At 42.6% G+C, this 23715-nt stretch overlaps 2 long non-coding RNA genes across 2 annotated transcripts; one reads left to right on the forward strand and one right to left on the reverse strand.

Moving 5' to 3' along the window:
* Nucleotides 1–4441: 4441 nt before the first annotated feature.
* On the reverse strand, nt 4442–15024 carry LOC134476915 (uncharacterized). The gene is made up of 3 exons (XR_010048741.1): nt 14892–15024; nt 14683–14729; nt 4442–13550 (listed from the first exon to the last, which is right to left on the reverse strand). It is a non-coding gene; the product is annotated as an uncharacterized LOC134476915 (long non-coding RNA).
* A 75-nt stretch (nt 15025–15099) lies between these two features.
* LOC134476913 (uncharacterized) lies at nt 15100–22429 on the forward strand. The gene is made up of 2 exons (XR_010048739.1): nt 15100–15343; nt 16294–22429. It is a non-coding gene; the product is annotated as an uncharacterized LOC134476913 (long non-coding RNA).
* Nucleotides 22430–23715: the final 1286 nt, after the last annotated feature.

Genomic DNA, 23715 nt, shown 5'->3' on the forward strand with positions numbered 1-23715 from the left:
AAAGTGACACATGTGCATGACTGAAGAAGGAAAAACCATAGTGGAATTTATATACCACAAAGTGATATTTTTATTTCATTTATTTGATTGTATTTTGTTTTTACTTTTGGTACTGGGAATCTAACTCATGATCTCATGCTTGCCAGGCAGGTGCTGGGCTGCTGAGGTATATCCTCAGCTGAAGTGAAATTTTTGTTTAATTTTCCTTGATACAAAATTGTTTTGGTACTGGGAATCAAATTCACTTGCTGTGCTGGTAAGCTATATCCCCAGCCTTGATACAAAAATCATTAAATCAGAAGAGATCCATTGAAAATCAATTAAGAGGGAAAGAATTCTAACTTAACTAAAATTAAAAGTAACATACCCAAGTAAATAGCTTTCCTATGAATACTTTACAAGCAGCACAAAATTTAAGCAATTAATCCAAATTTTAGTTAGAAATTATTTAAATTAGTGAAAAATTCTAACATTATGTATACATGCATAGAAGTTTTTGTGAATTAGTCTTAAAATTACTCCTAAATTTTATTAATAAGAAACAATTTTAATTGTTAGGATAAGATGAATTGATACTAAGAAGTTATTTACCATAATTAAGGAATGCAATATCCTGATTCTTTGAAAATTGCAGGATTACTATTTACTTTAAAACTGTACACCAGTTGGAGTCATCCCATGATGCAGGTTCAACATATGTAAATCAATAAATGAAATACACCATTTTAATGTAAAAACCATGTAATCATTACAATAGATGCAGGAAAATATTTTGACAAACCAAATCCCCATTCATAATAAAAACGCTACAGAAAATTGGCATAGATGGTCTTTATCTAAATCTGACAAAAGCCATCTGTGACAAACCAACAGCCAACATCTCAGTAAATGGACAAAAGTGAAAGTTCTTACGCTAAAATAAGGACAGTGACACGGAGGTCACTGTCTCTGTTCCTACTCAATATAGTGCTGGAAACTTTAGCCAGAGCAATTAGACAAAAGAAAGAAACAAAGGAATAATGATAGGAAAGGAAGGAGTTAAATTGTAAGTAGTTGTGGATGAGTGCACAGATACTGCACTCAAATGTCAACTAAAAGTTTCCCAGATTTAATAAGCAAAATTCAGTATTGTAGCTAGATACAAAATAAATACTCAGAAATGAATAGCCTTCCTGTACATGAATAAAAAACTCACTGAGAGAGAAGTTAGGGAAACAACACCTTGCACAAGAGCTTTCAAAAAACCTGAAATAACTAAGAATCAATCTACTGCAGGACGTAAAAGATCTCCACATTGAAAATTATTATGAAAAGTACAAGAAATCCTTGTCTTTGGTAGGAAGAACATACACAGTGAAAATGGCCAGACATCCAAAATTGATGTACAGATTTAATGCAGTTCTGATCAATATTCCAACATCTCATAGCATCAGAGAATTCTAAAATTCATCATTGTCACCTGGAGCTGTCCTAAAGAAAATGTCTACAATTACCTCCTTGGTGTCCTAGAATTCTTTTAGACAGGACTGAGACTTCCTCACCTGAGGCCAGGAGACCCAGGGGATCACTGGGTATGGACCATGCCTGACGATGTCTCCTGTGATAGCTGTAGCTATCACTCAAAGGTTTGAAAGTCCATCTTTGGCTGGGAAGCATGGGGTCCACATGGAATAGGACCTGGAATTCGGCACTGGGACCTCACTTTGAGTCCAGGGTCCAAGAAAGCAATATTCTTAACTCAATAGCTTTCCTATGTATGCTTTGTGATTACCTACAAAATTCAAACAATCAACCAACATTTTAGTTAGAAGTTATTAAAATTAGTGAAAAAATTCTAAAATTATGCATGAATGTGTAGATGTTTTGTGAAATAACTTTAAAACTTTCCTAAGGAGGGGCAGCCTCCAGGGTCCCCTCACACAGAGGGTCACAGGTTTCCCCCATGGTATCACAGATCTTGGCTCAGCTCAGAGCCTGGGTTTGGGGTGGGTCCCTGAAGGGAAGTCATAGCTAGGTTCCAGTAACTTGGTCCTCCCCTCAGATCCCTCCTTTCAATCCCAGGACCCTCCAGACCTCCCAGCACCAGCCTACTCCTGTCGTTCCCCATCCCCAGTGTCCAGGGGTTGTCCCCTGTCTCCAGGATGAAAAGGAGCCTGGTAGAGCTGGGGACACACTCACCTATTTGCACTGGAGTCCTGGGGCCCAGACTCAGCCCTGGAAGAGAGTTCCCTATGACAGTTTGCCCTAGAGCCTGAGCAGGTCCTCTGCTCCCGGGAGCCTCTTAATCCCCTGGTCTCCTGATGGACCAGGCACTGTCTGTGGGGTAGGGTCCCTCCTATAACAGGCTGTTCCCTCTCCTCTCATCTCACCCAGGCAGAGCAGGGCTTTGAAGGTGTGGGTCATGGTGTCTGCAACCACTTTCTTGGGCTGTGCAGATGAATGAGATCATGGTGCAAGGCATCAGGGACAGACATGCATGGTGGGGCCACCCCAGGCTTTGTGCAGTGAGCAGCCTGAGAAAAAGGGGAAATGCCCTCTCTAGTTGCCAGACTCTCATTTCCTCATGGTGGGCACCAAGCTTTCGGTGATTTTTTTGCAGAAAATATTGGGGACCTCTTTTGCCCTGTGCACTTCCTGTGTTTCTCTCCTAGAGGGCCTGGACATGGCAGCAAATCGACTTGGTGTTTTCCTGAGCTGGGCCCATCCAGGAGAGTGTGACCAAGGGCCCCACATTTACCATCAGAGCCTCCCCATGAGGTCGACATCCTTTCCTAACCCCTTCTATCTGCACAGCAAGGTCTTTGTCTATGAGCACATGAGGCTCTGGGAGGACTTCCAGACATAAATAGTAATGTGATCTGTTGGTCCGACTGTTCTCAAATGGCTGTTAGGTCCATGAGGTCTATGGTGGTGTTTGTAACCACTGCTTTCTTTTGATTTTCTTTATGAATGCTTCATCTAATGTCAAAGAGGGATATGTACATGTCCTAGTACTATTGTATTGCTCTCTCTTTCTCTCTTAGAACCTGTCAGTATTGGTCTTGTATAGGCTGGTGCTTTTTATTAAACTTGTATGTCTTCATCAAAGTCCCTGGCTGAAGGATTGAGCACTGTACCATTATCTAACAACCTACTTTGTCTTTTGTGACAGGTTCTCTTTATTCATGTAAACATGGCCACACCAGCTCTCTTTCAGTGGATTTGCACAGAATATGTTTCTGTACCTGTCACCATAAGCAAGTGTGAGTTTAGGTCTAAAACAATTCTAGAGTTGGCTATGGTGGGTGAGTGTATAGTCCAAATGTCGTGTGAGCCTGAGGTTGGAGAATGGCCTGAACCCAGGATTTCCAGGCTGCACTTAGCGACAGCTAGACCCAATTTTAAAAACAGCAACAATGACAAACAAACATTAAATGAACAAATATAAAGAAAACGGAGCTCTATGGAGACAGTGTATGGTTGCATTTTTATTTGAGTTCATCTAGGTCCTCTGGGTCTTTTAATTGAGGTGTTTGTACCATTAATGTAAAGAATAAATACTGATAATGTTTTAGTTACTTTCGGTCTTGTTCTTTGGTCTATCATTTCTTCTCTTGCCATATGCCTTCATGACTTGTTCATTTTTCTGTATTGACGTGTTTACATTCTATCCTTTATACTACAGTGGATCTTCTGTAGATATTTTCTTCATGGTCAACATGAGGCATGCTATACTTACAGCAGTCTAGTCTAACATAATCACAATTTAAATTCAAGTGCGTATTGAAGCTCTCTATTTAACTTCTCTTCCCGATACTTTATGTTATTAGTGTCACAATTTACAACTCTTTCATCACTGTGTGTTCATGAACACATGTTTGTAGTTGTTACTAATACACTTCTCCTTATGGTTTATATGTGTTTAATATTGGGAACCAAACCCAGGGACTCACATGTTGAGCAAACACTCTCTCACTGTACTTCATCCCCAGCCCTGTCCTTGAATTTTTATACTAAAGTTAAAAGTGATTTTATTAGAATTAAGTAATAAGCTATAAAGGAAAACAAAATCATGTCATCCCCTGGAAAATGAATGGAAATAGTGATCACCATGCTAAGTGAAATAAGCCAAACTCGAAGAGCGAAAAATCACATATTTTATTTCTTATGTGGAATCAAAGGGGAAAATAAAAGATTGCAAGAAAGTTGAAGGGAAATTGTTGGAGAAAAAGAAAATGATTGAAAATGGAGGGGAGCATGATATACAATCAAGGAATCTTGAACTCATGTAAAATCACAATGAAACCTATGAATTTGTATAGTTAACACACCGATAAATATGAAATTAAGAAGTTACGTATATGTCACTATTAAGAATATTAGAGTGTTCTGTATCTGTGCATATATTTGGTTTTATATTTGAGTTGTTCTCTTTGACAGAAACACAGAAGTAAATGCTTCAGTAACTTTTTTTATTTAAAGAGAAAAAAGGACATAAAAAAACAAAGCAGTAAAAGGGTACAAATAATACAGTATTTCAAGGAAAAAAATATACAGTAAGAAATCACCAGTTAATTGGTTACATATTCCCAGAAACAGTTGTCCAAATTACAAAATTAAAGCATGTAAAGTGGACATTCGTACAATGAAATTGGAGACAGTTCGGTTCAATGATCCAACAAAAGCTCAGTAATATAGTTTTCCATCCTGTACACTCGAACGTATCTGCTGTTATATCCCTTAGTCCACCTTCCTTTCCTCTCTTTTTTACAATAACAATTAGTCTTTTTGGGTTTTATTACTCTCATGGTTCTTATTACTTTTTTTTTGAAGAGAATAAAACCAAATGTGACTAAGCAAAACAGAGTCAGAACAGATGGGTGGGCATAGCATATGATGCAAAAATAGAATACCAGGTGATCAAAAGTGGTTACCATTGTGCCACTTGCTATTTTTAAATTGGGTTCTCTATATCATGAGGTATAATAGAATTGATCAAAACAGTACAGAACAAGACCAATAAAACCTATGCTGAAGACCTTGCAGGACTTCAAAAAAAGGATAATAGTCAAACCATAATGGGAATCATAGTATATCTTATTGCCTTCAAAGTGGTTGCCTATACCCTCAAACTTGATAGTATCAAGCAAAATAGAATATAGAATAATCAGACAGAACAAGATGGGGAGAGAAATACTGGGGTTCAAATCAGGTTAATAGGAAAACCAAGAAGGTTACTATAATATGTCCTGCTATTTTTAATTTAGTTTTCCCTTAATTAAAAAAATGAGAGAAAATAGATTAATTACAAAAAAGGGGGGATATTGAGATAAGAGACATTGTAACAGAACAACGCAGGGCAGAACCGAACCATTCAAGCATCACTGTGTTTCACCACCAGATAATCTAACATGATAGTAGTTGCCATAGTGCCTCTTTCCTTGAATTATTTGAGTGTAACTTTGTATGCTATAACATCAAGCATATCAAGACAGTGTGAAGCCATTCAAGAGAATGCAAGAATTACAGGGTATTTAGAACCAGCTAATAGAAAAAAAAACAATGGTTTCTTTATTATCTCTTTGTTGATAAAGGATTTGTTTATACTATAGTAAGATACAACATGTTAAAACCAGTGGAAACAGATGTACCACAGCTTGATGGGACTTCAAAACAAGATGATATTAAATCAGCACTAGCTTTAATGTTGTGTTGTTTTCTTCAAAATACCTATTTGTGCTATCATAGATATAAAATTGAACAACCCAGGTTAAAACCATTGCAGTTAATGAGTGAGAACATTATATGGCTTCAAACCAATATGACTGGGAATAATGATTACCACATACTTTTATGTATTCTTACCACTTCTTACACTAGGGAAACTGTTCGGTATGTATACATGTGATTTTGATTTATTTCACTTATAAGTATGGTCTCAAGCTGCATCCATTTATTTATAAATGTCTCAATGTGATCATTCTTTATAGCTGAATAGTACTCCATTGTATAAAAATACTACAACTTTTTTATCCATTCTTCAGTTGATGGACACTTAGGTTGTTTCCAAGATCTGGCTACTACAAATTGTGCTGCTATAAACATGGGTGCACATATATCACTGAGGTATGATGCTTTCAGTTCTTTTGGAAATATGCCTGGAAGTGGTATAGCTGTGTCAAATGGGGCTTGCAGTCCCAGTTTTCTGAGAAATCACCAGACTGACCTCCACAATGGTTGGACTAGTCTACATTCCCACCAACAGGGCAGGAGAGTTCCTTTTTCCCCACAGCCTCTCCAGCATTTATTGTTGTTGGTTTTGTTGATCTTGGCCATTCTTTCAGGAGGGAGATGAAATCTCAGTGTGCTTTTAATTTGCATTTCTCTAATGACTAATGATGATGAACATTTTTTCATATATTTATTTGCCCTTTGTATTTCTTCATCAGAGAATTGTTTATTTATCTCAGATGCCCACTTTTGGGATTAGGTCTTTGAATTTTGGGGGTCTGATTTTTTTTATTCTTTATATGTTTTAGACAGAAGTCCTTTGTCTGAGGGGTAGTTCACTAAAATTTTTTCCTAGTTTGTGGGTTTTCTTTTCACTATGCTGGAGATTTCTCTTGATGTGCAGAAACATTTTAATAAGAGGTGATCCTAATTATTGACTCTGGGAAGTATTTGCTGTGCAATTTGAGTCCTATTCATGAATTCTCTACCTACTCCTATATCTTCAAGGTTTTTACCCAATTTATCTTCCAATAGATTTAGTGTTTCTGTTTTAATATTTAGATCCTTGATCCATTTAGATTTTACTTTAGTACATGGTGATAGGCATGGGTCTAGTTTTAGTTTTCGGCATATGGAGAGCCAGTTTTTCCAGCACCATTTATGAAAGAGACTGTCGTTCTCCCAGTGAACATGTTTGGCCCCTTTATTGAAGATAAGGTGGTTGAATGTTTGTAATTGTGGTTGTATCTTCTAATCTATTCCACTGATCTTCAGCTCTGTTTTTGTTCCAGTACCATGTTGATTTTACTACGGTTGCTTTTTAGTATAACTTCAAGTCAGGGATTGTGATACCTCCTGCCTTGCCTTTGCTGCTTAGAACTGTCCTTGCCATTCTAGGTCTCTTCTCACTCCAGATGAATTTTAGGAGTTGTTTTTCGAGTTCTGTGAGGTATATTGATGGTATTTTTATCAGGATTGCATTGAATCTGTATAAAAGTTTTGGGAGAATGGCCATTTTGACAATATTTATTCTTCCTATTCATGAGCAAGAGATGTCTTTCCATTTTCTGAGATCATCTTCAATTTCATTTTTCAGTGTATTATAATTTTTCATGTACAGGTCTTTCACTTCTTTCATGAGAGTAATTCCTAGATATTTCATTTTTTTTCGTTACTAGTGTGAAGGGTGTGGCTTCTCTTATTTCTCTCTCTGTGACTTGGTTGTTAGTGTATAGGAATGCTATTGATTTTTGATTATTGCTTCTATATCCAGCTGCATTACTGAATTTATTTATTATATCTAGCAGTCTTTCAATGGAGTTTTGGGGATCTTCTATATAGAGTATCATGTAATCTGCAAATAATGATAGCTTAACTTCTATTTTTCCTGTCTTTATGCCTTTTATTTCTCTCTCTTGTCTAATTGCTCTGGCTAGGATTTCCAACACTATATTAAATAGGAGCAGTGATAAGGGATATCCTTTTCTTGTACCTGATTTTAAAGTAAAGGCCTTTAATTTTTGGCCATTTAGTATGATAATGGCTGTTGATTTGTCATAGACGGCCTTTATTATATTGAGGTAAAGACCATCTATTCCATTTTTCTGCAAGGTTCTTATCATGAATCAATGGTGGACCTTATCAAAAGCTTTTCCTGCATCTGTAGAAATGATCATATGGTTCTTACTTTTGGCTCTATTGATATGGTGTATTACATTTATTGATTTACATCCCTGCATGTCTGGGATGAATCCCACTTTGTCATGGTGTATGATCTTCTTGATGATTTGCTGCATCCTATTTGCCAATATTTTATTGAGAATTTTTGCATCTGTGTTCATTAGGGAGATTGGTTTGTAGTCCTCTTTTTCAATTGGGTCCTTTTCAGGTTTTGGTACTAGAGTAATATTTGCTTCTAAGAACGATTTAGGAAGGATTGCTTCCCTTTCAATTTCACTGAAGAGTTTGAGGAGTGTTGGCATTAGGTCTTCTTTGTATTTCTTGTAGAATTCTGTAGTGAATCCGTCTGGGCCTGGACTCTTTTTTGTAGGTAAGGATTTAATTACGTTTTCAATTTCATTAATAGAAATTGGGTTATTCTGTAGTTTTACATCTTCATGATCGCTACTTCGTATGCTTCTAGGAATCTGCCCATTTCCTCTGTGTTATCAAACCTTTGAGAGTAGAGGTTTTTGAAATAGGTGTTGATGATTTTCTGTATTTCTATAGAGTCTGTAGTGATTTCTCCTCTTTCATTCCTTATTGCATGAATTTGAGCTTTTTCTTCCCTTTTTAAAATAAGGTTGGCTAGGGGCTTATCAATTTTATTTATTTTTTCAAAGAACAAACTCTTTGTTTCTTTGCTTCTTTGGACTGTTTTCCTAGTCTCTATTGCTTTGATTTCTGCTCTGATTTTTATAATTTCTTCTCTTCTTTTGGGCTTGACTTGCTCTTCTTTTTCTAGCTTTTTGAGGTGTAGCATCAGGTTATTTATTTGTATTGGTTCTGTTTTCCTGATGTGGGAACTCAGTGCAATAAATTTTCCTCTGATGACAGCTTTCATTGCTTCCCACAGATTCCGGTAAGTTGTACTTGTGTTTTCATTTTCTTGTAGGTCGTGTTTAATTTCTTCTTTAACTTCCTCTGTTACCCACTGATTACTCAAGAGTGTGTTATTCAGTTTCCATGTGTTTGTGGGATTTTTCCAATATCTTTTATCATTAATTTCTAATTTCATAGCACTAAGATCCGATAGCATGCAAGGGATAGTTTCAACCCTTCTGCATTTATTTAAATACATTCCGTGAGTTAATATATGGTCTATTTTAGAGAATGACCCATTTACTGCTGAGAAGAATGTGTATTCTATTGCTGTTGGGTGGAATACTCTGTATATGTTTATCAATTCCTTTTGTTCACAGCTGTGATTCAGTTCTTTTCTTTGCTGATTTTCTGTCTGGTTGATCTGTCCACTGGTGTCAATGGTGTGTTAAAATCTTCTGTTAGAATTGTGCTGCTGCTAATTTGGCTTTTCATTTCTGTTAATACTTGTTTCATATAGCTGGGTTCTTTGGAATTTGGTGCACATATATTTAAGATAGTTATCTCTTCCTCTTGAAGTTTTCCCCTCACAAGTATGTAGTGACCTTCTTTATCCCTTCCAATCATTATTGGTTTGAAGTTCACATTGTTTTCAAACAGAATAGCTACTCCTAGTTTTTTTGGGGGGGGTTCCTGTTTCTTGAAGTATTGTTTTCTATCCTTTGACTTTGGTCTGTGAGTATCCTTTTGGGTTCAATGGTTTTCCTGTGGACAATATATGATTGGATTTTGTTCTTGATCCATTCTGCCAGTCTGTTTCTTTTGATTGGTACATTTGAGACCATTTACATTAATGGTTATAACTGTTATATATTGGTTTATTGTTGACATGTTATCTTTCTGATGTTGCATCTTTATCTTTCAGTTCTGTTTAAGTGTCTGCTTTGCTTAGTCGTTTTTTCCTAAATGCATCTAGGCTCTTTCAGTATTCTTTGCCGGTTTGGCTTGGTGATCATGAAGTTCTTCAGCTGTTCTTTGTCATGGAAGTATCTCATTTCTCCATCCATTTTGAAGGACACTTTTGCAGGGTACATCAGTCTAGGTTGGAAGTCATTTTCTTTTAGGTTATGAAATACTTCACTCCATGCCTTCTTGATTTTATTGTATGTGCTGAGAAGTCTTCTGTGATTCTGACAGGTTTTTCCTTTATAGGTGATCTGTCTTTTTTCTCTGACAGCTTTTAATGTTCTATTCTTTTGTTCGATTTCTGGGATGGCGATTGTTATATGTCTGGCTGTAGTTTTATTTTGGTTATGGCTATTTGGAGTTCTGTATGCTTTACTGATCTTGATATCAGTTTCCAATCTCATGTTTGGGAAATTTTCAGCTATTACTTCTCTAAATATCCTCTTGACATTCTTTATGTTGTCCCCTTCTTTTTCATTTATCCCTATCACCTTATGTTGTTTCTCTTTGTGTCATCTTGCAGGTGTTGAATTGTTATTTCCTGATTTCTTGTTATTGTTAAGAGATCATTCCTTTCCTGTTCACTAGCTGCATTCTTGTCTTTGAGATCTGAAATTCTATCTTCACTTTCGGTGAGGTGGTTTTGACAACTTTCAATGTAAGTTTTGATTTCTTGTATATCTCTTTAAATCTGCTTTATGTATTCTGTTTGTTTCTTATATTGTCCATCCAGGGATTCTATCCTTTTGTTTTGTTCCTCTGATTTTTTAACTGTGTCTTATTTAGATGTGTTCAGCATCTCAGTTATTACTTTTATCATTTCTTCTTTTTCCTGGAAGATTATTTCTCATCTGAATTCCTTTAAAGCTTCCTGGAGTTGTTTCTTTATTTCAGTTACTATTATTTTAGGTGTTTCAGGCATATGGCATGTGTTTTCTTCTATGTACATGGCTCCTAGGCTTTCTTGGGATGGGCTAGATGTTAGAGATTCCATTTTGGTCTGTTGTTTTGTGTTTTTCCTATATTTTCATGTTTCAAGGGTTGTTCCAAAGCTTCCCCTGGGATTGTTGGAAATTATCTCCTATGTCCTTGCCTCGTGAGACTCCTCTGGTAATGTAGTTTGCTCCTTGGGCAGCGATGCCCCCAGATTAAAAGAATGTTGCCAGGCTTGTCTCAGCTAGGCCTAATTCCTCCACAAGCTTCACAGGTCCCCTCTCTGGCAGCAAAGCTCCTGTGATGGAAAGAAGGCCACCAGGTATGGTCCAGGCTGGCAAGTTTCCTGCTAAGCCCAATCTAGTGTGGCCAGAGGCAGAGCAAGCCCCCATCCACCTAGAGCAAGTATCTCAAACTCTCCCAGAGATTGGATGTAGTGTAACCATCCACCTCCTTGTGTGGCAAAGCTCCCCAGGCTGAAAGAAGATCACCTCCATGGCCTAGATAGGCCTCAAACCTCCTCTGCAGGGCTGCTCCTTCCCATGTGGTGGCAGTAGTTCTGGTGCTCTCCAGGCCAAGAGAAGTTTGCAGGCAAGGCCCAAGCAGGTTCCCATGGCTCAGCTCAGCTCCAACCTGCAGGCGGCACAGCTGCCCTGTGCTCTCCCTGTGGAGAGGTCATCAGCAAGGACCTAGCAGGTACCTGTAGCTGGCTCAGCTCCCTCCTCCAGGTGGGGCACCTGTGGTGTGAGAATAGATCTTCTCAAAGAAATCTTTATCAGGAGGATACAAATGTGCAGACTGACATTCTGGATTGATGAGTTGGGAGTATTAACATTGCCACAACTCCCATACTACCAAAAGTGACCCACGGGCTCAGCACAAACACCATCAAAGTATGCAGAACCTTCTTGAAGACATTTTTCAAACCAACACAAGTGCTGAAAGCACTGGGGAAATAGCTCAGTGACACAAGAGCCTGCCTGGAAGTACAAGGTCCTGAGTTTTATTCCTGGTACCAAAAAAAAAAAAAAAAAAAACCTTAAAAATAAAAACAAAACCAAGACATATGGATGGTCCACAGCTACATGACAAGATACTCACCCTTCATCAGGGTAATGAAAATGAACCCCACACTGAGGTATCACCTCACATCATTAGAGTATCTATGATCAATAGTCAAGCAGAAAATTCTGGCAAGGCTGTGGGGAGAGGAGAAACCCTATTCTCTTGGTGGGATTGTGAGTAATTACAGCCATGGTGGGGAAGAGATGGAAGCTCCTCCCAACATTTAAAATAGAAACACTACCTTCCAGTCTTTCACAGTAGCACAGCAGGTAGCAGGGAGGGAAACAGAACAAGGGGTTTGTCTTTCTAGGACACCTTAGCTCTCACACCACATAGTACAGTGAGAGTAGGAATTGGCTAAGGCCATGCAGGAGAGGAATACCTGCTCTCTCACACCTGTGAGGAGAAGCATTTCTGCTCATCCTTGTGATGGCTGTCACCTACCCAGCCCAGTTCTCCTCCCCACGTGGCCCTGTTCTTCCCTGGCAGAGTTGTCCTCCAGCTTTAGGCTGAGTGGCAGGGCAGGCAGTGTGGTGGGGGAAGTAGGGTGTTCAGAGAGCAGCCAGGGAGTTGTGGGCAGGGGTGGGAGTCTGCCATTCTCTTGGGAGCTCTGATCTCACATGTGGCTTCTGTCTTTCTCCACATCTGTGTCCTGTGCAGAAAAAAAATTGGTCTCTGCTTCATTTCTACAAAGATCTATAGGCTGGAAGGACTATAATCCTCTCTGGGATCCATGTGGAATTCAAGACACAGCAGTGCTAAACAAAACCCGAAACATGTTCATGTTTTCAAACACAATAATAAGTGTGAAAAGGCCAAATGAATCCTCTAAAGCAGTTCCATGTACAATCTTGTTAAGATGCCCAATTAACTGGGAAATGCTGAGGGGCTGCTGACCTGCTCTGCCCCTGCTGGACAGACTACTGCTCTGTCCCTTCCCTGGTGAGCACAGGGGAGGCCCATCCCCTCCTGAGCCCAGGTGCCAGGCTCCCTACTTCACAGCCTTTGTGTCTCACCAGGCCCCTGCTGAGGCATCCCTGCTACAGACAGTGGACCTTTCTGTTTTCTGCAGGAAAAGCTTTTAGTCTCTTCTGCCCTCCAAGAGACCTCTGCAATGCCAGGAACACTTCTCCCCTTGAAACCACAAACACTTGGGAACACAAAACTTGCAGCCCCACTCAACTGGAGTTTGGTTAGCTCCAGAGCCTGAAGTGCAGAATTGAATTACTCTGCATATTACAATTATTATTTCCTTCTTGATACCACTTTCAAAACCTCATTTGCTCTTTCTTTCTTGTGATGTGCACTTGAATCACTGACTTATTTTGAGACACTTTTCCATTCTGAATTTTTAAGATTTTGAGTTATTTTAAAAGTCCTCATGTCTTGCATTTCATCAATTTCATGTGCAAGTTTTCATTATCATACATTTTGCACTAGGTTTGGAGTTTCTTCTTTTACACAGTCATTATTTAAATAAAAGGGTTATTATATTTCCCAGACGTGCTATGTTAGCTATGACTCACTGTGGAATCAAACTATTTTAAAATATCACAGGAGTCATTGACTGTTCATACCATGGGTCCAGGCAGCTGCTGTTTACAATCTGAATGTCCATGGGGTTGGTCTGTTCCAACCCATGCTCATGTCTCAGTACTTGCGCTGTGTGGCCTGAGATCTCTCCTGTGCTGGAGAACAGCGAGGTGGGCATACAAACTGGGCACAGCTTGGAGCTCCTCTTCCTGGGAGGAGGGGGTTGTGGTTGCTTCCCATCTCATCTTGATGCTGTTCAGCTGGGCATAGGTCACTTCATGGGGGACCTCAGAGTCAGCTTCCTGGAGGGAGAGAGAGTAGGAATGGGAATCTGGGTGATGTGTCTGAAAGATTGGGGACCTGCAAGTGATGAGACTCACTTGCCTGTTCCTGAGCCTGTTCTGTGGATCTTATGCTCAGGTCCTAGAATGGCCTTGATGTGAGGCTAGCAGGTGAGACTTCACCACATCTCCATCTGGAGGGCTGCACCTGAATGTAGGTAACTTCCTGGGGGTTCTCATGCTCAGGGCTCTGCAGCAGGCAGAGAGTGACAAAGGCTGCTCTCTGACTGCTGTTCACCATCACTCAGTGCCACAGGGACCCCAGAGTGAGCACTGTGATAGCAGTCAGCTCGGACCTTCAATCAGCAAACTCAGTGGCTTCACAAGCTCCATCAGAGCCCAGGGACCCTCGGGAATCAGCCCTGCTGAGCTCTGCACCTGGGCACTGACACTTCTGTCCTTCATGCATCACCTCCAGTGATACTGATGTTCAGTCTGCTCCTGCACAAGGTGTTGTGTCCACATCTGACATCACACTTCATGTTTCTTAGCAGGAAGGATCTTCCCTGGGACAGTCACAGGCATGTCTTGTGTTCAGGTCTCTCCTGAGACACATGTGCACAGAGTATCCTCTATGAACCATTCTCTTGCACAGAGGATCCTCTCTGAACCATTCTTTAGAGCCCTCCCTGCTCTTCCCACAGGCACTTGCACTTCCCTGCCCTATGTGGCTCATTGCGCTGTGCACTGCCTGGGTCTCTGTGCCCAGCCTGTGCTCTGTCACTGTCTGTCCATCCCCTGCTCTGGGCTGCTCTGAGGACACAGACTTCTTGGTGCTGGAGGGCATTATCCACAGTCCCAGCCTCACAGACTGAACCCTGGAGGAGGCAGAGCTCCCTGTGTGTCTGGCAATGGAGACTGCAGAGAGGAGAGCCCAGGCTGCAGGAAACCACTCCTCACTCCCTGGTCAGCTGTCTGCAGGGATCTTGGTGAGTCTCAGGGTAGAGACACAGAAAAGGGTCCTTTCCTTTGATGACTTCATGGCATTGAAGGCAAAGACTGTAGACTTAAGTAACAAAATCAGACTGTTAGAAAGAATGGAGAAAATAGCAGAGTGGTTTGGAGAGGGTGGGTGGAGGGCAGGATGATTTACCTCATGGCTGCAGGAGTCCTCTGATGAAGTGGCAGCCGAGCTAGGAACTGGTGATAAGAAGGAGAAGGCATGTGACACTCATGTGGAGCCCTCATTGCATCTGCACCTCATCATCCATATCAGACCTGGGCTCCTCCAGATTTTGGAGTCTTGATCCCATCTACTCATTCCTCCCTGAGTGGAGCCCAGGCCATCCTCTCCATCCTCACCTGCCTTCTGTAGTGGTGCTTATGCTGGAGTTGCAAGAGCACTAGGAGTGCAAGCAGCAGGAGGAGGAAGGCCACTGAGATCCAAGTCAGCAGCCTCAGGTTCCTTCCTGAAACTTGGTCATGAGTGATGTGTAGATCAGGAAGTGATGAGCTTAATTGATGACCCCGCCCTGTGTGGGGTTTATATTCATCACCTCAAGTTCTCAGAATCCAGTGACAGGGCAATGCTGTCCTCACCCAGGTAGTCTAAGACGAGAAAATCAAGGTTCAGAGAGGATACTGTCCTGCCCAGGTCCCTGTCCACACCTCCACCTGAAGCCCTGGTTTCTGCACACAAGAGGAACTGACACTGTGATGAGGACTGAGATGGGCTGAGAGTCTCCAGGCAGCCTTGACACAGGATATTCGGGGCAGAGAACAAGACTCACCTGCTGTGGAGCCGAGTATTGAAGGTGGGGTGAGGGTGCCCCAAGAGCATCTTGTGGATAAGCTGGTGTGCTGATGGGCCCAGTGGTTGGGGGGCTGGGAATGGGTACCCTGTCACTGATCACTGTCCAAAATCACCCCTGAGATTTCTCCAACACCATCACCTGCCCACATGGCACTTGCTAAATTCAAATCAAGCCAGTTGGGTGGGCATGCATTGGAGGAGCCCTGCTGGCTTAGAGAAAGGAACCTCCCCTGGCTGGAATCCTAGGTCATTCTCACTCAAACTGAGAAAAATTTCTTTACAGGTAAAGGGATTAAAGGCCATTTGAGCAGAGAGAGGACAGGGACAGGGTCTTCCCACCTGAAACCAGGAGCTCCAGGGGATTGCTGGATATGGACCACACTTAGGGGCTCCTTCTTAATAACTGTAGAACCTAAATGTCCATCTGTTCCCAGAAATCACAGGACCCACAGGAACAGGGCCTGGAACTGTCCACTGAGAAGTTGCCCTAAGTCCAGGGTCCACGAGAGTTTGTCTCCTTCTTTAGTCAGAATGAATCCATCAAATTGTTGTCTTTTGATACAATGGAGGGCCACATTCCCTCCTGGCATCACCACAGGGCTGGGAAGGGCAAAAGGCTGGGTTTGCATAGACTCCTAGGAGAGAAGGAGGCAGCATGTGAAATGGACTTACACCTCCCACACTGTCACCAGGTATCAGCTGTGAGAGGGGGGCACTCCTGAAAGCTGACCCCTTCCTGAGGGCAGAGCCTGGGGTTGGCTCCCCGAGTGTTCACTCACCTGTCACCACCATCTCCAGGGCAGCACTCTGCTCTGACCAGCCAGCAGTGCTCTCATAGTAGCAGCGATATTGCCCTGCATGGCCATTTGTGATGGATGGGATGGAGACCTTGGCCATGCTCTGAAGCAAGAGTGATACATCCAGAATTCTGAATCTTCCTTCTCTGTACAGATGGTACTTCCGGGCTCCCAGCATTCCCTGATATCAGATGCTCACAGAGGTACCCCATGGAAGCACAGAGCCTGACTTGGCTCAGAGTGTGGGCCTGGGGAGGGTCCCTTCAAAGAATAGAGTCTGGGCTAAGGCCCTTCACCTCCCGCATCATTCCAAGGTATTTTCTCATCCTCATGCTCAAACTAATCCTCTGTTCCCCCAACTGAGACTCAGGAGCTGACGCTTGGGCAGGATATAGTGTGCTTGGGAGGGCTCCCCTGCAGGTCCTTGCAGACTCAGCCCTGAAGAGAGTTTCTTGTCCTTTCAGAGGTTCCATCTGATGCCTCAGCACATCCCTTATCTCCACCATAGCCTAGTCCCCTGCACCTCCCCATCCTGACCTAGGCAGAGCAAAATAGGCACCAAAAGTGGTGTGTCACCTCCTCTGACTATACCAGTTCTGACAGAGGAGAGGGCTGCAGGACACTCAGATGAATGGAAGTGGAAAGTCAGAGCTGCTGCCTCTGGTCCCCACCTCTGTGGACCCAAAGGAGATAGAAAGCTTCTCCCTAGGCTGGGCTCTGGCTTCTGCAGGTTCAGGATCCAAAGCTCTGTGGAGAAATATCATGCAGCCTAGCTCTGAGTTTTTCTTTAGTCCCAGACCTTCCCACGTGGCAAGAGCCCTCTTGTTAAAGGGAGCACCCAGGCTCTGTCCTTCTGGCTTCAGAAGATGGACTCCAATCAGGACACTCACTTTCTGAGAGCCTCCTCTGTACTGTCACTCCTGGATCATTTTTAAATGAGTGTTTATTTAGGAGAGTTTTCCCAGACTCTAGAAATACTTTGTGGTCTAGAGGAGCACATGGCCTGTGTGCTGAGAGGGAAATCATCAGTGGGGACCTCGCAACTGATCACTCATCCTGCAGGAACAGGAGGTGGAAGGGACCTCTCCCCTAATCAGGTTTGCCCCTCTCTATAGTGACTGTCTCCAGGATTCCCCTACTGTAATCACACACTGACTGGCCCAGCAGCTGACATAAGCGTGTGCTGCTTCCTGAGCTTTGACTCCCATTTTATGGTTTTTGTTCTAAGGACTTGAAGGAAACTCCTGTCTTCTGCTCCAGAAAGAGTCATAGCAGCTGTCCCCACACCTGTGCTGTGGGCTGACAGCTCAGCTGTGCTTCACAGTCCCCAGGGCCTGGGAAAAGTGTGGCCCTGCATGAATAGGAGGAGGCAGGTGGAGCCTCACGTGCAGGTCTTTGCTTTCCATGTGTGCCTTACCATCAGGATGTTCACCTGTGTGTGAGGACAGTGACAGTCAGTGCTTGGACACCTAGGGAAAACGGCTGCTCCTGCTGTTCCCTGACATGCTCTCTCCAGCACTGAGGGCTCATCTGGGGCTACAGAGGCTCTGCCTGCCCAGGGGACTGTGATGGATGGAAGGGGAAGTAGAAGGGATTCAGAGATTCACCACAGCTTACAGAGCACCATATTCCAAGTCACAGGGAGCAAGGAGCCTGTCCTTGCCCTGCGTGAAGAAAGCACTGTGAAAGGTGACAGTGGTGAGAGAACACTGAGTGGTGAGGCTCCACCTGAGCCTCCCCTGCAGAGTCACTGTCCTCAGTGTGTGCAGAGCTTCTGAGCACATGGACAGTGGCAAGAGCTGGTGGGAGCTCCTGGTTTGTGAGATCTCACGTGTACCTGGGGTATGATTGGTGACTGATCTCTGATAAGAGAATCAGGGTCTTTACACCAGGAAGTGCAGGGACACAGTGGGTCCATGGTCCCTGTGTGCATGTCTGAACTTCACATGCTCCAGAGCTGCCAGAAGCCCTGGCAGAGGTGACCTGTGGCCATAGCAGTGTGACCAGAGCACAGGGAAGCAGAGGATGAGCCTGATGTGGGAGCAGCACCTCCCATGGATGGATCAGGAATAGTCTGGAGTCACAGGACCTATGGGCACCACTGGGAGTGACTGTGGAATTGGTCTAGGAGTGGAATCTGGAAAAGTGTGGAGGGGTGGGCAGGAGACATCCTAGAGTGCTGGTGGAGGAACTCGGGTTCTGGTGAAAGCTTAGAGCATCAAAACCCAGACAGAAGTGGAGACAGTGAATGTTGTGCTCAGAAGGCTTCAGACGGAAATAAGCACTGTCTCCGGAAGTGCAACAAAGACTGCTTTTTAATAGTTTGGAGGAGCTGTTGTCTTTTAGCTAACTAAAATGTAAACATCTCATATCATCCGTGAACTGAAAGCACTGGAGAAATACTAAGAAAAATTTATAAGGGATCAGAAGACCATACTAGGAAACTGATGGAAAATAACAAACAGAGAACACTGAAACAGACTGTGAAGAGAATTCCCTCCACAGGTAGATTTGACCATTGTATTTTCAGATCAGGTAATCATCGCTAATAAGTAGGAAGATAATAGTTGTAAAATTCTACCAGTGGAAAATTGGTTAAGATGTTTTCCCCAAATACAGTGGTTGGCATCTTCACTCCAGTATACAGTGGAAACGATGATCACAGAGTGTAAAAACAATTTAAGGTCTGATTTGTAATCTATTCTCAATCACTCTTGATAAAGCAAATCCACAGTCTGTTACTCTGAGAGGTTGGTTGTGCTGTGCTGCAAAGCTGAGAGTATCTGCTGCTGGTGCAGCTTCCTCTTAGCACCAGGTGAGTTGCACCAGGCCCTGCTTGGTGCAGGTTCTGGAGAGAGAAAATGTGTGGATGTCTGTCTGTCTCTCCTCATCTCATCCTCTACAGCATGGGTTGGTGGCTGTGGGGAGGTTGTTTCCTCAGGGAGCTCCTCTCCCACCCACCATTTGGTCCTCTTTGTGTTGTGGTGTCAAATACAGAATAGTGCTTAGTGAGTTTGTTGTTTAAAAATTCACTGTGGGGCTCAGAGATGAGGAGGCCAAAATTTTGGAGCATGGCTGACCACACAACATCACATCATCCCTAGGGAAACCAGGACTTAGAAAGATTGTCATGATCACATAGGTGAGGAGGGGGAATAGGATTAGAGAGGAAATAGGGAGGGGCTTCCTCCTCACAGAAGTGATTCCAGCTCACCCCAGAGATCCCAGACTCTGAGCATCACAGACTCCTGCTGGGGACCGGCTTAGAATGAGGCAGAGCCATTTCAGCTCTGTGAACAGAATAAGCCCCTCAGGTACTGAGACACCTTGCCCATGTGCTGCCAGGGAATTCCCAGGAAAGTCTGCTATGTCACCTGCACCCACCCCATACTTCCCACTTGGGAAGCCCTTTGTGTTTGAGGGGTGAGCAGGGACATGGAGGACAGCATGTGTCTCAGAGGATGTTGGCCAGACAACATCCTGGAGAGACAATCCTATGGGTGGTGACCTGTGCCCATGTGGATCCTGCTCTCCATGACTATGCCTGGTCTTGGGTGTTGGCCTGCACCAATTAGACTGAGTGAAAATAGTGCATGAACTGAGTATCCTGAGACTCCTCCTCAAGCCTGGGTCCTGTGGACCCCATGTCTCAGGACAGGTTTTTCCACAATGACCTTATGCTGCATTACCTTCCAGGATTTACAGGACATGGGAGGTTGACTGATTTGGGACATACTGTTTCTCAACAGGACAGGAGTTAGAAACTGGGAAAAGCTAGAAAACATGTAGGATGTGATTGTCATTGCCCCAGGTCACACTTGCAAAGTTCACTTCTTGCTAACCACACAGGAAGATGTCCAGGTCCTTCTCAACATAGCACAGTGGGGGCAGGGCCTTATGAAACTTTCAGATGAGGCCCAGGGTGTAACAGCCTTAAAAAGGCCACACTGAACCCACGGCCAAGCAGTCCCAATGTGTGCACACTGCAAATTCTGTACTGCTGCATCTGGAACCACAGGGAGACATTGCTGTGTACTCTCTGCCCTCTGAGAGACCCACATGTGATTCTGCTCCTCTAGGCAACAGCCCCTGCCACCTGAACATAGTGACCAATATGCAAATACTGACAACTTATCAAACAAATGCGTTTTATCCATTTCACACATCTTCCTCACAGATTACAGTTTAGAAGAGTATTGTGGTATTGATCTGTCTTCCATTTCCATTTTATATTGGGTCACTATTTTTACTTCGTTGTACATTTCCAGCCCCTTTTGCACACTCTGCTTAAGCCTTCATCCCCGGAAACCCTGTCCTTTGTGTGATTCACTATGTTAACATTTAAAATTTAAATTCACTATGTTAACTTTGAAAATTTATATCTACTTAACTTGTTATGTCAGTAAAGTGAGTAAACATCTTTCATTAACTCAAAATGTTTTTGAAAATTCAGTGGTATTTTCAGTGTTTTGTTTTTAAGAGAAAATCATGGTGCCTCTAATTTCTCAGAGGCTTTCTTATATTTTAATTCTGTCATTTTCTGAATAATTCCTATTCTTGTGAACAGCACTTTACTCTAGTCCGTTGAAGGTTTCCATTTTTCAGACTGCTAAAGAAGCTTACAGTTGTGCTTGACCTTCATGATCTTTTGCTTTTAACAAAGGAGAGCTGCTCTGAAGATGAGAGCATGGGGCAAGTAGCACACTGGGCAGTGAAATTCTCCTGTCTTCAGCCAGAGGAAGACACACAGTGCATCTCTTTAGATCTTTCCTTGTACCCAGTGGAGAATTTCTTCATCAATCTCCTTAATTGAAAGAGAACATACATTGCTCAGAAGAACAAAGAAAGCTTTCTTAGATGCAGCTATGTGAGGTATGGTCCTCATAGTGTGGACAGATCTCCATGACTCTTCTTCCTGCATGTACATTAGGACCTATGACCTACATCTCTCAACTTCCCCATCATAGCTCTGCTTTACTTCAATTACCAAAATAGTACTGAACACTTGAGATCTGAAAAGAGGCTGAAAGTGTTTTCAAAGCATAAAAAAAGAGAGAAGAAAAGACCTAATGGTATCTACAGATAAGTTGGCATGGAGTATGTCATTCAGCTAGTTGTGGCAGTGGTTTACAATGCAGATGTACAGAAGATGAAAACTTCCATGCTTCCCATACATGAAAGTCTTCTCAACAATGTGGAAATAAACTCATGATGAAGCTGGACAAAGTCTGACTTGAATTTTAGGATCTCAAATGGAGCTATTCTGTAATTTTCTTCAGTTAATATTCATAACATGTAATTATTATGATAAATGTTTACATTAAATAAGTGACTGGTGTTTTCCTACAGTGAAGGAGAGCTTTCCTCATGTGGTGTGTATTCAGGGTTTTCATTTGTTGAACCATTTTATGGAAGTTCAAATTGTGCCCTAAAAACCCTGAGATATGCATATTTATAATTGTAATAATTATGTTTTTGAGTAAAACCTATGAGAGGTGTCACTTTGGGGTTACTGTTACTCTGTTCCTTGATGACAACATCTCCTCCCCAGGCAGTGCAGTCCTGGCCCTACCACACCAGCTCTGCCTGATTCATCCTCCTCTCTCCCTCCCGGGCTCTGGTGTTACATGCACCCATTTAGGATTGCCATGTTTCTGCTGATGGCTCAGGGACTTCTTGTGGATCCCTTGAGATGTTTTTGGAGAAGGACTTCTCATGTTGTGTGAAACATTTAAATGACCACATCTTCTGAGAAGAATCAGAAGTGGAAAATGTCTTCGCAACATTTTTCTACCACTTGGATCCATACAGCCCACCCTGGTCATCATTTTCTCTGTCAACTTATTAAAGATGAAGACTACTGAAATTATTTCTACAATTTGGTAAACTTTAGATGCTTTCAAAGATTTTAGTGTGCCAAGAAAAAATTGTAATGTGGCATATTAAAGTTCAAGAGGATAATACAGTGTCTCCATAACCAGAAAGCCAGACTCTGGGCAAACAATGACTTACGGAAGTGTAAAGGAAGAATGGCCAAGAGACTCAAGGAAAAGCAATGGAAGGGAACTAGACATCACAGAGGAACTGGAGAAACAATACAGGGCAGAGAAAAGAAGAAAGCAGCCTGGAATTCTAACCGCAACTATTGAGAAAGGATCCTGCCTTTGCAAACACAAAGGAAATTTGGACAGGCTTGGCATCTCAGAGAGCAACAGCGGACTGAACAAGAAAAGGTAGCACCAAGAAAATCCTGTGGTTATTGTCAACTGCAAATACAATGTTGGATTACACTCTGGAAGTGTCTACTTTCACATGACTGACTAGACCTGGAAAAGACATCCATTGTAGCCTCTGTTATATTGGAAGGGGTTAGTCGTGAGCCTTTTGGGGAAGAGGTTAATTCTTAAAGGTAATATACTGCAGGAATGAGAAGTCACAGTGTCACCACATTCAGGGTTCCTGGATCACACCCACCAAAGGTGCTGGGTGGGAGAAGCACAAGAGACAATCACAGCCACAGACTTCCTGAAAAGGTTAAGCAAGGATGAGCTCAGGTCAGGCAGGCAGGACATAGTAGTCTATGTCTCTGGCAGTAAGCCAGGCTGTTTGCTTGTGAGTTTCTAGGAGGCTTGGATGTGAAAGTGCTGGCATTAAGTCCTGTTGCCTGCCTAATCCAACCCCTTGATGCCTCAGAAGACACAGACCTCAGAGATCTCTATGTTTCCCATTTGCCAGTGTGATTAAAGACATGCTTCAGCTTAGACAGTTGCCACACACTGGGGTGTATGGACAGAGAGAGCTCTGTGGCAAGGGGGTTTCACAAGGCCAGTGGCCATGAAGCTAGTAGAAGTTAGTAGGGACTTGGGGCACAGAGGGCCACAAACACTAAGAGCTGCTGGAATGAACAGCGTCATAAACGGAGACACCACATCATTGATTGACACTGTCCAGTAGGAAGTGACAGAGTGGAAAGAAACCCAACTTCCTAGAGGTCTGGTATGAGTTTGTGTTCTCTAAAGTCACAGAATGAATTTTAAGAACAAAGGAAGCTTAGAGTAGAATATGTTTACTGAGAGAAACAAAGCTTCTCTCTCAGAGACAATAGTTTTCCCAAGTGGATTGCAGAGGACCTGAATTTTCTAGGGATTTTATAGAACAAAAACCACAAACGTAGGCAGGTCCAAGGTGGGGAAAACTGGAAACTCACAAAATGTGCATGAGGTGGGATAGAACTATGGCCAACCGGGGCAGGGGATTTAGCTCCACAGCATAAGCGTTTGCCTTGCAAGCGCGTGGTCCTGAGTTCGATCCCTGGTAAAAAAGAACTATGGCAACCAATAAGATTATGAGCATAATTGCTCAGCTAAGATTGATTAAATGGGGACAAGTGGGGAAGCAAGTCATATAGCAATCATAGATGAATATAGAGCAGGGGCTCTGTGCCTGTAGGTGGTTAGGTTAATGGCTCCTTCTGGCTTCCTCAGGGTGATATAGACCTATTTAGGATATCAATCCCTGATGCTTTATGCTTAGGATGTGGGCACATGTGTTTGATCTTTTGTCTTGAGGTCCTGCC

This window comes from Cavia porcellus, unplaced genomic scaffold (genome assembly GCF_034190915.1).
Source record: "Cavia porcellus strain 051 isolate PalLab524CR breed Dunkin Hartley unplaced genomic scaffold, mCavPor4.1 scaffold_7, whole genome shotgun sequence".
NCBI classification, from domain to species: domain Eukaryota; kingdom Metazoa; phylum Chordata; class Mammalia; order Rodentia; family Caviidae; genus Cavia; species Cavia porcellus.